This window comes from Danio aesculapii, chromosome 16 (assembly GCF_903798145.1).
Source record: "Danio aesculapii chromosome 16, fDanAes4.1, whole genome shotgun sequence".
Taxonomy (NCBI): Eukaryota; Metazoa; Chordata; class Actinopteri; order Cypriniformes; family Danionidae; genus Danio; species Danio aesculapii.
Genome location: NC_079450.1, coordinates 10644585 through 10659318, shown reverse-complemented (window position 1 = coordinate 10659318; position 14734 = coordinate 10644585). Strand labels below are relative to the sequence as shown.

The following is a 14734-nucleotide window of genomic DNA, read 5'->3' as shown; positions in this document are numbered from 1 at the left end:
CTTACACACTTTATACACTTTTCAGACAGGCATTAACATTTTCACGCTTTTCTCTCTTGTTTAAACACTCTCAAAGTTCAAACCTTTGTAGAAAAATAAGTCCAGTATTATAGAATGAGACAAACCTGTTGTCAGGCTCAAACATTCATCGCTGTCAGCAAAAGGTTCATAAAGCTTTTTAGCTTTTGTGCAGATAATGTTGGCATCCAGCGTAATATTTTTTTTTCCTGCAACCACTGATCCACAAAGTGAAAGCAGACTCCATCCTTAAGGGGGTCGCACACCAGATGACAGTTACAAGTAACACACACTGGACGTGCACATTCACATATTATTCAGATGACGCTCTGTGGCGTCATCAGTGTGCGAACCCCCCCCACCCCCCCCCCACCCCCATTACGATGGTCTTGCTGCAGACAGTTGCAACCCTTTTTGCATCCTTGTTGAAACTCGCACCGCTAGTGATCGAAGATTTATGTTTATTTTGCAAGCTGAACACATTCTTTACTGTACATGAGACACGAAGGAGATTGATTGGCAATGGTCTACAGCCAATCAGGACACAGAACACAATGCGCTCTAAAAAAAAAAAAAAATTCAAAATTTGGCTAAAAAGAATTCGCGATGCTGTGAAAGGTGAACATCGTTATAGCGAGGCACTGTATTGAACTAAAAACATCATTTCTAATGTTTTTAATGTAAGATTTAAAAAAAAAAAAAAAAAAAAAAAAAAATATATATATATATATATATATATATATATATATACACAACGAAGTTGCAGTTATTATAATCGAATATGTTATCTATATTAATCTTCCCATGAAATGGCTATAAGTTGCTGGTGTGGCAATAAGCAAACAAACAAACAATGATGTACACTAATACCAAAACAATACCTAAAATTTATTCAGAATATCAGATATAATTGTGTATAAATTAAACAGCATGCTTATTCCAACATATAATTGTTTTAATATTTTAAACTGTATAATATTTATAACTAAGATTTTTTGGTCATATTTGAAATCAGTATCACTTTCTTACAAAAATAACTTTGTATAATGAAACAATGTGGTTTGGAGGATAAATTATAAAGCTGTTAAATGACAATTAATTAGTAATTTAGTGATTGAATTTAGTTTTAATGAAGTCTTTTATATTTCATCAAATGATTCCTCTTCTAAATATCTCTGAAAAGATTTTATTAAATAAACTGTTGTTACTCAATATTTTAGCAGCTGCATTCTCTCTTAGATTTAGATGCGTAGATGGATAAATCTGTCTATTCATTTAATGTATTTTCATTCTGAATGATGCCAGAAATAACATTTTAACCGGGTAGCAAGGTTATTCTAGTTAACAAAAAAGAAACAAAAAAACGAAAACTTGAACTAACTGCAAAAATTATAGCAAAAATAACCTTCATTTTTGTCCTTGTAAAAGCCTTATGTACTTAATACATTTACAAGTAAATTTATTTACTTTGCGCTGCCAGCTTTAGGCCAGGTGTTTGACTGTACGGCACCTCGGAGTCTGTAATCCTGATGGCATTGGCCAGATCAAGCTAGTCTTCTCTGTTGCTCCTGTGACAAAAGCAACGGCTGGACATGTCAGCCACATGGTGACAACATTAAATACAAACCGAGCCGACACTTAAAAGTATTCATTTAACACATTTGTGCCCAAAAATGGGTTTTATTTCTGTATTAGGGATCCCGAATCGTTCCATTTAACCAGATTTTCTAAGTGAACCAGTTAAACTAGTTCACCAAATTGAGCTGAATCATTTTTTTTTTTTTTAATATTTTATTTAGAGTTTTTCACATTTTAAAGAACAAACCCCAAAATCCCTCCCATGCCAGCAAATAAAAATAAGTAAACATATTTGACATGTAAATACATATGCACATACACGTCCACAACTGTACAGATACTTAATCATATTCCTCCATGAGAAATCTATACCTGCCCATATTCACAAGTCCAGTCAAATATCTGCATATGTACACTACATATAGAGCATATACACATATGAGAGTGCAAATCAATACAGATAACAAAAGAGGGACAAAAATTAAAAAGGAAAGGAGATAAAAAAGAAATAAAATAAAATAATAATAAAATAAATTAATAATAAAAAGGTTTCGGATATATGAACACCTATACACACCTGATTATTGAAAATTTGTATTTTGTACACATTGCTATGTTTCATGAAATCTTCCACACCACTCAGTTTTCATTGGTCAGTTTGTAGACATTCAAAAAAGGGCTTCCAAATTTTTGAAAATTTCTTTGGTTTACCTGCAATCTCATATCTAATCTTTTCCATGTGTAGTACATTACAAAACTCTGTAAGCCATGTTTCAAATTTAGGTGTACACTCTTTGTTCCACATCAATAATATTACCTTTTTTGCCATAGTCATTCCATATTGAACTGTCTGGATTTGATCCAAGCTACAGTTTTCAAAGGAAGGAGCCCAGCCTAATATTGCAATAAGTGGGTCAGGAGGAAAATTAATCCTTAAAACTTCAGCGTAAAAAGAGAACACCTCCGTCCAAAATTTACATATTTTTGGGCAGAACCAAAATATGTGAGCCAGTGTACCTTCATTGGTCTTGCATTTAATACATAGAGACGATACAGAGGGGTATATAGAGTGCAATTTAGTGCGGGAATAGTGTAGTCTATGGACTACCTTATATTGGATCAGCTGGAGGTTAGAGTTAATGGAACAAGACCTGATAACTTGAAGAGCATTAGTCCAGTTATCTTCTGAGATCTCTAATCCCAGGTCCTTTTCCCAAGACATCTTTAAATTTTCTGTTGGAGGGATTCTAGTATCATTAAAATATTCAACATATCTAGAGACAAGACCCTTCAAGTTAGGCTCCAATATCATACATGAATAGAGATATTCAGGTTCTTTGTACGTTTCAAAATTGGAAATATTCTTTTTGACATAATTCCGTATTTGTAAATACCGAAAAAAATGAGAAGAGGGTAACCCAAACTTTTCACTAAGCTGTGTGAATGAAGCAAAAATGTTGTCTATATAAAGATCCCCTATAGTTATAATTCCACTATCTTTCCATGATAAAAATGTTTTATCTGATCGTGAGGGAGTAAATGCATGATTGTAAGCAATAGGGGTAAGACTACAGGTCTGAGGGAATTTAAAAATCTTTCTAAGTTGATACCAAATCTTGAGAGAGTCTAAAACAATAGGGTTACATATCTTGAAAGTTCTAGTAGGTTTGTTTTCTGCAAAAAGTAGAGAAGGAAGGGATGATTCCTGAATGTCTCGTTCAATTGCCAACCATGCAGGAATGGTACCACTAAACTTCCCGGGACATGCAGTCCACCAATACATTAGTGCCCTTAGGTTGGCTGCCCAATAATAATGCTGAAAACAGGGAAGACCAAGGCCTCCTACCCTACGTGTTTTACAAACATGCATTTTTGAAATGCGATGTACTTTAAATCCCCAGATGAACGGCATGATCAGAGTATCAAGTGACTTAAAAAATGATTGGGTTAGAAAAATAGGAACATTTTGAAATAAATAAAGAAATCTAGGTAGTGTAACCATTTTAACTGCATTAACGCGACCGATCATTGTTAAAGGAAGTACTCTCCAAGTCTCTATATCCTTCTTCAGATTATCTATCATGATTTTGTAATTTGTTTCATACAAAAATTTGTGATGTCTAGGGACAATAATACCCAAATATTTTAATTCACTAACAGTTTTAAAAGGGAGACTATTAATAAAATCTTTATCTATATTGTCATATAACGGCATAAATTCACTTTTCTGCCAGTTAACTGTGTATCCAGAAAGGTTGCCAAATTTTTTAGTAAGATCAAGCAGAGAGGGCAAAGATTTTTCTGGCTCTGAAACAAAAAGAAGAACATCATCAGCATATAAAGATATATGATGTTTTACATCTCCCATTATAACGGGATAGATATGTGGGTGATTTCTGATACTTATTGCTAAAGGTTCCATAGCAATAGCAAAGAGTAACGGACTCAATGGACAGCCCTGGCGGGTACCACGATGCAGAAGGAAAGGAGAGGATACATTGTTATTTGTAATGACTGAGGCAGAGGGGCAAAGATATAACATCCTAATCCATGCAGAAAAATTTTGCCCTAAACCAAATTCTTCAATAGTATGTAGCATATAGCTCCATTCCACTCTGTCAAATGCCTTATTGGCATCTAGAGATAAAATGGCTATTTTTTCATGGTTAGATTTCTTTCTGTAAACAATATTCATAACTCTACGTACATTATGAAAAGAAAATCTTCCAGGGATAAAACCTGTTTGGTCTTCATGTATTATAGTGCTAATACAGTTACTTAACCTGTTTGCTAAAATTTTAGTAAATATTTTAACGTCACTACCAAGAAGGGAGATGGGTCTGTAAGAGGATGGATCCATGCTATCTTTGTCTTTCTTTAATATCAATGCAATATTTGCAGAGTAGAGTGTTGTTGGTAGTTTTTTATTTTGAATGGAGTCTTTAAACATCCTTAGCAATAAAGGGGCAATTTGGTTAGAGAAGGCCTTATAAAATTCGATACAAAAGCCATCTGGGCCAGCTGCTTTACCGGTGGGGAATTTTTTTATGGCTGTAAGAACCTCCTCCAGTGTAATGTCTGCATTTAACCTAACTCTCTCATCTTTACCAATTTTAGGGAGTCCAACTGATTGAAGGAAGTTGGTAATATTCAATGGGTCTTCATTACACTGAGAGGAGTATAGACTCTGATAGAATTCCCGGAATATATTATTTATTTCAACTGGTTTAGTGGTCCGGACGCCAGAATTTGTTTTGATTGCATGTATAGCTCTACTGGCTTGTGTACCTCTTAGCTGGCGAGCTAACAGTTGATTAGGTTTGTCTCTTAGTTCAAATTGTTTTTGCTTAATTTTTAATAAGAGGGAGCTGACTTGAGTTGACAAAATGGTGTTATATTCATATTTCAATTTCATTATACTATTGCGAATAGAGGTGGAAGATGTTAATTTAAACTTTTGCTCAAGAGCTGTCAACTCTACCTCTATCTCAGATAGCCTTTTTCCTCTCTGCTTTTTCAGTTTGGTTTGGTAAGCTATTATCTGACCTCTAATTACAGCTTTGAGAGCTTCCCAAAGAGTCGAGTCAGAAACATCCCCTTTATCATTTAAAGAGACAAATTCAGTTATGTGTTTGGCACATGATTCTTTAAAATCATCTTCATTTAGTAAATTAGGATTAAAACGCCAGGTGTAGGGAGGTTTTTCCACGCCAAAATCTACTGATATAGAGACTGGAGAGTGATCCGATATCAAAATATTGTGGTATTTAGATGATAAAATCTTAGAGGTTAGTTTAGAGTCAGTAAGAAAGAAGTCAATTCTTGTGTATGAGTTATGAATATTAGAAAAAAAGGAATAATCTTTGTCAGTAGGATGTTGAAGTCGCCAGATATCAATTATATTCAACGTACGAGTGAGATTATTTAGAACAGTAGTCGAGTTAGATACTTTGGGAGGGCTAGTTGAATGCCTGTCCATAAAAGGGTCCAGAATACAATTGAAGTCCCCTCCAATAATAAGATGTGTGGAATTTAAATCAGGTATAAGATTAAAAACAGAGCGAAAAAAATTTGGGTCGTCGAAATTTGGAGCGTATAAGTTCAAGAATGTAACATGTTTCTCTAGAATAGTGCCAGTCACAATAAGATAGCGACCATTAATATCTTGCTTAGTATTTAAATGTTGAAAAGGGGTATTCTTCCGTATTAATATTGACACCCCACGGGCCTTTGAGGAAAACGTTGAGTGGTACATTTGCCCTATCCATTTGCATTTAAGCCTGTGAGCATTAGAATGCTTGATATGGGTCTCCTGCAGAAACAATATATCTGCGTGTAAAGAATTTAAATGAGAGAAGACCTTAGATCTCTTAACAATATTGTTTAAACCACGGACATTCCAGCTCAAAATATTTAAATGTTTTTTAGGTGAGCTCATTAAAGTGCGATGAGAGATAAACCATTGGGCAAAGTGAACAAAGAGTTAAATATAGACCTAGGTATTGCTGAATGATAAAATAGAAAAATAAAAAAATATAATCAAATACAAAAATAATAAGCTGGCATATCACTACCCCATTTCTCCCGCTTCTTGAACATGAGCGAAAGTTGAAATACCCCATTTAAGCGTGGGATCGCAGAACAGATCACAAGAAAGAAAAAGAAAATAAATTTAAAAAAAGTAAAAATAGTAGAAATACAAAATGTACTGGTAACTAGTAAACGGTTGTCCAAAACAGCACACCGCTCCGTCTACCCATAACAATTATCATTTAAACCTCGTTTTGATTAATACAAAATATCTATGTATAACGTACAAACCTATAAACATGTACATGAACGTCTTTTGTGTCATTGGCCTTTGAATGTCACAGTAAAATGTATATGTATATAAAAAGGAGTGGGCTTATTTATCTGTCAGGCGTATAGATTTACAGGCCGCAAACAGCTGGAAGTTGCCTCTGCAACACATCAATGGAATCCATTCAATAGATCCCATTACGTTTCACCTTAAATCGGGGAGAGACTGTCGATGAAAGATTCTGCCTCCTGCGGGGATGAAAATATTTTTTTCGTCTTCTCGTGCGTGATGATGAGTCGGGCAGGGTATAAAAGTCCGTATTTAATTCCCTTGGCTCTTAACTTTTCCCGTACACTGTCAAACTGCTTGCGTTGAGTGAGTACCTCCGCTGGGAAGTCCGGGAAGATGCTGATGCGCTCTCCGTTGATGGAAAGTGGACTCTGGTTACGAGACAGCCGCAAGATTTCAGTCCTTACAGTGTCATGATGTATCCTGGCGATCATAACCCGCGTCTTGTTGTTTCCAATAGGACCGATGCGATGAGCTCGATCAACTTTCACACCGTTGGGAAAGTTAGATTCCCCCAGAAGCAAAGGCAGCTGTTCAGAAACAAATCGCGTGGGGTTGCCCTTCTCTATATTCTCTGGGAGACCCGCTATCTTTATATTCTGCCTGCGAGATCTGGCCTCTAGGTCTGTTATCTTTGCCTTCAGAGATGTTCTCTCCTCCGAAAGACTGGAGCAGAGCCGCTCAAGGAGAGAGATGCGTCGTTCATAGTCAGTGCTGGCCTCCTCCAAGTCAGAGATACGAGATGTATTAGCGGTTAGCGTCGATTGCACTGTAGACAAGGAAGCTTCCAGATCATTAAATCGGGCATTCATAGAGAAATCCATCTTTTTGATGGCCAAAAGTATAGCCTTGGGTGAAGCCTCGTCGTCCCCCATCTGGGCAGCACCGATTTCAGTAGGCTCCAAGTTTATGTTAGCTTGCCTGCATATATTAGCGTCGGCTAGCCCCAAGCTAGTTGAAGGATCTTCCATCAAGCTGACAGTCGGAGACGGTGCCTTTTTAAGAGTCTTTTTAGGTTTGTTCATGTCTAATGCGTATAGTTTGCAAATTAATCGGGTTAAATAAAAAAAAAAACGAAGTTTTTAAAGATTTTTTCCAAAATGATGACGGAGCTGTGTGAAACCACGTCTTACTCCATGTGCTGCTCTCTAGCGCCAGCTGAATCATTTGAAACAATTCCCATCTCCGGTAAGCACTTATCCACAAACTACTTACTGCTGTGACTGAACCAAACTTGAACAACTGTTTAAACTGCAGCGGGTAAACCAAGGGCTCAAATGAGAGGATCTGGCAAAACGTACGTTTATTTCATTACAGAAAGTCGTAATGGAAATTATATAAGTAAATCATCATTCACTTGCCTTGCAAAACTTAACTGTATAAAACTTCAGATCATGGTGATGTTTCAAATTGACTGAAATTATGATTGCGAACTACATATTTTTGATATGTTAAGTCCTAACAGTGGGGGATTGTCACGAAAGATCTAGTTTGAGGAAAAGATCCGACCTTCCCATCACTACTGTGTATCTAACCTGAGAAGCAGCCTTGCACACATATTGTATTTAGTGCTGCTACCTTGTGTTTGAATTTGAGGATGGATAGATGGTAGTGGTCATGTGTTCTCGAATACGTGCGTCAACAATGGATCTTTGGTTGATTTTTATAAAATTATTATTTTTTTATTATACAACATTTATTCTGATGATTTTAAATCTTGCACCAAACAAATATCCTAATTTACCCCCCTTAATTTAATTTAATTTATAAAAAAAAATTATAATAAACTAAAAAATAACTAATAAAAACTAAACTAAAACTAAACAATTTCAAATTATAAAAACTAGTAAATCAGCCTCTAAAAATTAATCAAAGCTAAGTGGATTTGAAAACAAAGTCAAAACAAAATAAAAACTAAAACTAATGAACAATTCAAACAATTATAACCTGGCCAGGTAGATGATGTACTTAAACCACTACAATTCAGTTTGTCAAAGAAATCTCAATACATCCCAATTTCAAAGTACATGATCATTGAACGTACAAAACGACACCGCACTGGCCAAGTGACTGGTCTGTCAACTGACCCAGAACACTCTCTTGCTGACCTGAGGTCAACCTTATTGTTGAGCCTTGATGCTTGTTTATAGGGGGCAAAGGTTGCGAGCATTTGTGTTTTTCCATAAACTGATGCAAATCTTTGTTATTAGTGTAACCTGTACACAGTCGCTGTCATATAGGTTAGAGGGCTAGAGTTAGTACATTGCACAGAGCAAACACAACCCTGCTGACCTCTGTATGTGTGTGTCTCTGTTTCAATGATCCTGCTATCTTAAAGCACCACGTGTTGGCAGCAGCGCACATTATGTAACAGAGAGAAGCCCGGCTAGCCAATGTAGAAAAATCTTCTGAGTGTTCTTTGTTTACCATTCATCACCTTTGTGTGTCTGGCAGAACTGAATGCCATACTGATGCTACACATTTGACATTGATAAATTGCTTATAAACACACTGTAAACATGCCAGGAGGATATTCAAAATTTCATGCTAGGTTATTTTCTGTGCATTATGACAATATATATATATATATATATGGTATGGTCAAAAAGAAAAGTCTATCTTGTCATATTATGCTCTGTCATTTATTTCGAGGTGTCACAAAATACATTGTTTACAGTAATACTTTTGAGCAATTCTAGCATTATGGATGTGACATTTGCAGTAAAATCTCAAAGTCTGTGAGTTTACGAAATATACAACATACTTTGTATAAATTCTGTGAATTAAACTGCACAACCCAAAAGAAATAATGCTAATCAAACAGATACGAGTCGGCTGACTATAGAACAAACATGATTGATTTTAGGGTTGTGCTGATAGACTATAGTATCGTGTATCGACGATATCGCCATATTATAGCAAAGATATAGCAAAGATATCGCCGAGAGCTGAGACCTATGACAACTTTAAAGATTATATTTAGCTCGTTTCGCATTAATGTAGACCTATTACATTTTTTAATAGCATTATTGAATAAAATTAATAGTATTATTATTTTTAATCATCTTCATCATCATCATTAATAACAAACGAACTAAAAATAATTTGACTGCTTCAGCTGTTCACATCAACATCACTTGACCGACACTTTCGGATAAAAATGGATTTTTTCGATTGCTCTCTTGCCCTCTCTGTCTCAGCAGCAGCAGTTGAAGCACGAGCAGCTCGTGAGGGCACAGCCACATCTCATAGCAAATTAGTTTGCAACGTTGTTGCATAAAAATAATAGACTAAATAACAAAACAGGATTTAATTAACAAACAAGTTAAATCGATAAAAAATACAATGAAACTACTGGAGAAGAAAATGAAAGAACTCTGAAACTAGCTCAAATGTTCTGGAATAAAACATGTTAATTAGGGTTGGTGCAAAACTATGCAGGACACCGGCCCTCCAGGATCGAGTTTGCCCATCCCTGATCTAGCAGCTAGATGTGTCTGGAAAAATATTCAAAGGCTATTATTGTCATAAACCACGTGGACGTGAATGCGGGTGGATGTTCTGATTGGCTAATGTAGACGTCTCACGTCAGCGTGTTCTAGACGTGAACACGCTCTTTCCAGCAATTTTCCTTCTGCGTTCACACAGAGCAGCAATCGGGCAAATAACCAGTAATGTTACAACTTCTCTTTCCGGAAAATAGCCGGATCGAATAAAACGCTATTTTCAAAAAGAGCCTGTTCACACATGCAGACCTTTCCAGAAAATTGCCGGTAATTTTCCGGAAAGGTCTGTATGTGTGAAAGGGGCTAAACTGACACCCTAAGCTTATTGCCATTGCTTCCAAGGCGCACACTCAGCAGCCACATTTTATTAAAACTATAGTCTTCATACCAAATCTTTTTTTTAATTTATTTATTTTTTTTATCGATATTGACAATGGTGTTCGGTCAATCAAGACGATTAATAAATTATCGACCTAATTTAAAATGTTATTTATTGCTGTTCAGTAACCTATTAATACAGCACAAAGTAATAATAAAAAACAAACAATAGTCCATTTCTTTTTGGACTTGAATAAAATTAGCGCACAGTTGGCATAACTTTTAGTTGCGACAGTTTGTTCCATGCAGAAACGTTGTGTTGAGACGCCTTTACGATTAATTAACCGTGATCATATCCCTGCATCCCTATTTGTGTGTTTTGCTTTTTGCAGTTTTCCTAATCTGACTCTTATGACCTTGTGCTGGGACAGCAGACCTCTGTTGTGTTAGATCAGGCTGTGAATCACTCTAACGAACGTTATAAAAAACGTCAGGTTGGTGTGAAACCAGCAAAACACTATTGAGTCATTCGGGGCTTTATTTAGCACTTCATATTTCCTTTGAACTTTGACAGGAACTGTTTTGAGTCAGTAATCTCACCCCCACCCGTTGGATTAATCTGATTAGCTGCTCATGGCTGGAGTTCTTCACATGGCTAGTAATCATCTAATGGAGATGCTTAATCATGTTCCAAATTCAGCCGATTCTCCTGTTTTTTGTTGTTAGTCTTTCTGTAGTGGCTCTGCTGTAGCTGCCAGAGTCAAAGGCACAGAGCTCCATCGCTGAAAAGGCCCTTTATGTCCGTCAGTGGCTCAGTGAACTGCATGGCTTTTTGTTGGGTGTAGAGGTGGGAAGGGCCCAGTAAGGAATCATGAGTCATGGGCATTATGTTGAAAAGTTTGAGTCAGAGCTTTAAGGGAGGTGATGGCAGCGCTGACAGGATGTACCATTTCATCAGGGAGGGGTGATTTTTAACTCTGTGACTTTTAAATGCAGAATGTTGTCATTTATATGTGACGACTGTGTAAGGTGTGATCAGGAGCAAGGAGTTGTTATTTAATATGTCAGAGGAATTAGCCTTTAACACCTCTGTGTGAGTTGATTTGGATTGTTCTGTTGAGGAAGATGTAGTTGTATTGGTCATCCATAACGCTTTGTTGACTAACCCGGTTTTAACAGGCGTTTTTGATTTTATTTTGAAATTTGTGCTTCAGATTTGTCTTCCAAAAGCTCTGCCATAACTTAAAGGTGCTGTATGTAAGATTTTGACTCTTCTAAAGCATAAACATACCATAATATGTTTGCAGATATTTAAGAAACATGCCAAGTGAACATTCTTGTTTATCTGAAAAACAGATATTCTGTTTTGAAAATGTGCGTTACATGCTGGAATATCTGTCTTTATTTTGGTTCTTTTAACCAAAAGTCCTCGGGTGGACAGTAGCAGACTCTAAAATGAGACACAGATTCAGAGTTTAACATGAGGTTATTAATTAGCAAATAATATAAATATTATGAGCGTAAACATTAGGTGAGCAGGTTACATAGGTGTTCCATATGCGACCATCAAGCCGTTTTCTCTGAGGATCACAAACTGACAAAACATTGCTGTCGCCCTGATACAAGTTTTATTTCTGGAGAAAAGTCAGAGCACTGCAGTGTTTGGGTGTTCTGTGTTTGTCTGAGAAAATTGAAAATTAGTCTTGCCGAAATGTAAATATTCCATACAAGCTGAAGCTGATCGCTCAATTTTTGTCACGTGACTTGTGGTGCGCGGTGCGCTCGCACCAATGAACCCCGGGCCGCGACGCGAGCGCACCGCACACCTCCATTGGAAACAACAAACTTGTGCAAACTCCAGAAATATGCGATATGCCGCCGTCATTTGCAATCTCCATCATTTGATCTTCTTGCACAGCCATAGTGGATTCACCTGATTTGTTGACAAGTGGGTTGCGGATCTATTCCTTGGCAGTTCGCGGGTCCTTCACTTGGCCTTTTTCCCTTAGCAAAGAAACTTTCTAAAGACGCCTGTTTCTTCCCATTTTGCTGCTTGTGGGTTAAATTTTGGTGCTCAAGTGACCGAGACGTAGGCGAGAGAATACGCTCATTTTTCAAAATAAAAGACTTTTCAAAATAAAAGATTGTTCAGGCTCAGATAATAAATAAAACAGAAATAAATAATGATTTCTTGTGCAGCTTGGTACCAATTGATCCACAGACCCGGTGGTTGAGGACCACTGAGCTAGTGGATAAAATGAACTAACGCAACATGATCCTTCTAATTGCCCACTGCTAAGATTTTTTTTTAAAAATATGACACGACCCCCCACAAAGCTCGCTAAGGCCCCCTTGTCGGCCGCAGTTATTAGAAATGAGTTATTAAAACTATTATGTTTAGAAATGTGTTGACAAAAACTGCTCTCCGTTAAAAACAAATTTGGGGAAAAAACTTCAACTGTACATGCATACATGCCCTATATCAGATGGCCAGAAAGTGATTCATTTTTAATAATTTTAATCTTTTAATTTTAATAAAATAATCTCCTTTTAGTATGGTAAATATTCCTTTAATTGTGTGCCGTTGCTTTTCAGTAGAACACTGTTTAAATCAGCCTTTAGGCTCAATAGTCAGGCATGCTGTTGATGTCGTCAATCTGGCTACCTGCGTGTGCGTGTGTGTGTGTGTGTGTGTGTGTGTGTGTGTGTGTTTTGATCCAAGAATGCAATACCTAGTTCAACCACTGGGTGTCAAACTTGCATACTGCACTTAAATAAACAAATATGTATTGAGGTGTCGAGGTAGTCACTTATTTTACCAGACTTTGAACATTTGTGTTAAATTTAAAAAAGGCTGGGAAAATGAAAAGTGAAATGTATTCAATAATATAACATTTATGGCCCCAATATAATGCTTAAAGTGTGTAATTCTCATTGTTCAAGCCTAAGGTCAAGTCAGAATAAGTATGCAGAACTCGAGTGGTGCACTTTGGCTTAAAATAATTACAAATACCTTGTTTATTCTCAACTATCAGCATTACCAAATATATTACCAAATATTAATCACAAGTTCACTGAATGTTAGTTATGTCTGTGAATGTAAACAAGTGGCGAAGAAATCACATGTGTATCATTAAATGACATCTGTGAAACAGCATCTCTTGGACATGAGGACAATGCAGCTTAAGCAGGCCTCATGCATTGAGCAGACTTGGTTTAAATTTGGGATATTGTGGTTCTATATATTTTCCCAGAAGAAAACAGTGCTGGTGTTTGAGTTTATTCAGAAACTCAGTACTGATAGAGAGAATAACTTCATTTGTTGGTGTGACTGTGCTTTGTGACTGCACATCTTTTTTCAAAGAGCAACATTAAGCATTGAAGGAAGAGTGTAAGAATTAAATTCAGTTGACATCCAGTTATTGCAAGGCAACTGCAGTGGCAACACTGGCAATATTAAGATGATTTCATTGTATTGACAAACGTGGTCAAGCTGATGGATAAGCTGACAGTTATGTGCTATTTATTTGATTGATTGATTGATTGATTGCAGCAAAGTCATGTAGAGTATGTAGATACATATAAATGGTGCTTTCTGTGTTATAATGTGAAATGATTTTGTATCAATCTTGTGCTGACAGAAAGCATAACATTACACACATAATGTGCTCTTCATTGTGATTGTATTTGAAAAACAAACCCTCCTACAAAAGTATGGAATAAATAAAATTGCTTAATGAATTCATGTCACACTGACCACAATCACTTGAAGATTCCTGAAGATGTTTGTAATTATGACTTGGCTATAAACTCCTCCATTACTTCAAATGGAAACAGGAAGTAAAAGAATGGGTTGTTTCATAATTAGTTATGTCTCAACAGTATAAATGGATATGAATATACAATATTTAAAATAAATCCTAAAATGTTATTAAAATGTCAAATAAATTATTTTGATATTTCTCCGATATTTCTCATCATTGTGGAAAACATTTATAATGCGTAATTTTGTTTTTAAAGTGATGCTTTCTTAGTAAATAACTCAAACACTCAAAGTTTGAACTGTAGTGTAAGTTTATGTAGCAAAAATAAAATCTATTGTTACTGCTAAGATTAAGGAAAAAAATGTATTCTTGGGCCCTGTTGTTGATTTTATTTTCATTCATTCATTCTCTCTTCGGCTTAGTCCCTTTCTTAATCCACGGTTGCCACAGCGGAATGAACCGCCAACTTATCCAGCACGTTTTACGCAGTGGATGCCCTTCCAGCTGCAACCCATCTCTGGGAAACACCCACACACACTCTTTCACACTCATACACTACAGACAATTTAGCCTTCCCAATTCACCTGTACCACATGTCTTTGGACTGTGGGGGAAACCGGAGCACCCGGAGGAAACCCACAGGAGAGAACATGCAAACTCCACACAGAAACGCCAACTGA

The 14734-nt window shown here is 36.4% G+C and overlaps 1 protein-coding gene across 4 annotated transcripts in view; it reads left to right on the top strand.

The window, feature by feature from the left end:
* The window catches only part of otud7b (OTU deubiquitinase 7B), a 60200-nt gene that overhangs the window by 20500 nt on the left and 24966 nt on the right, over nucleotides 1-14734 (top strand). The window lies entirely within an intron of this gene.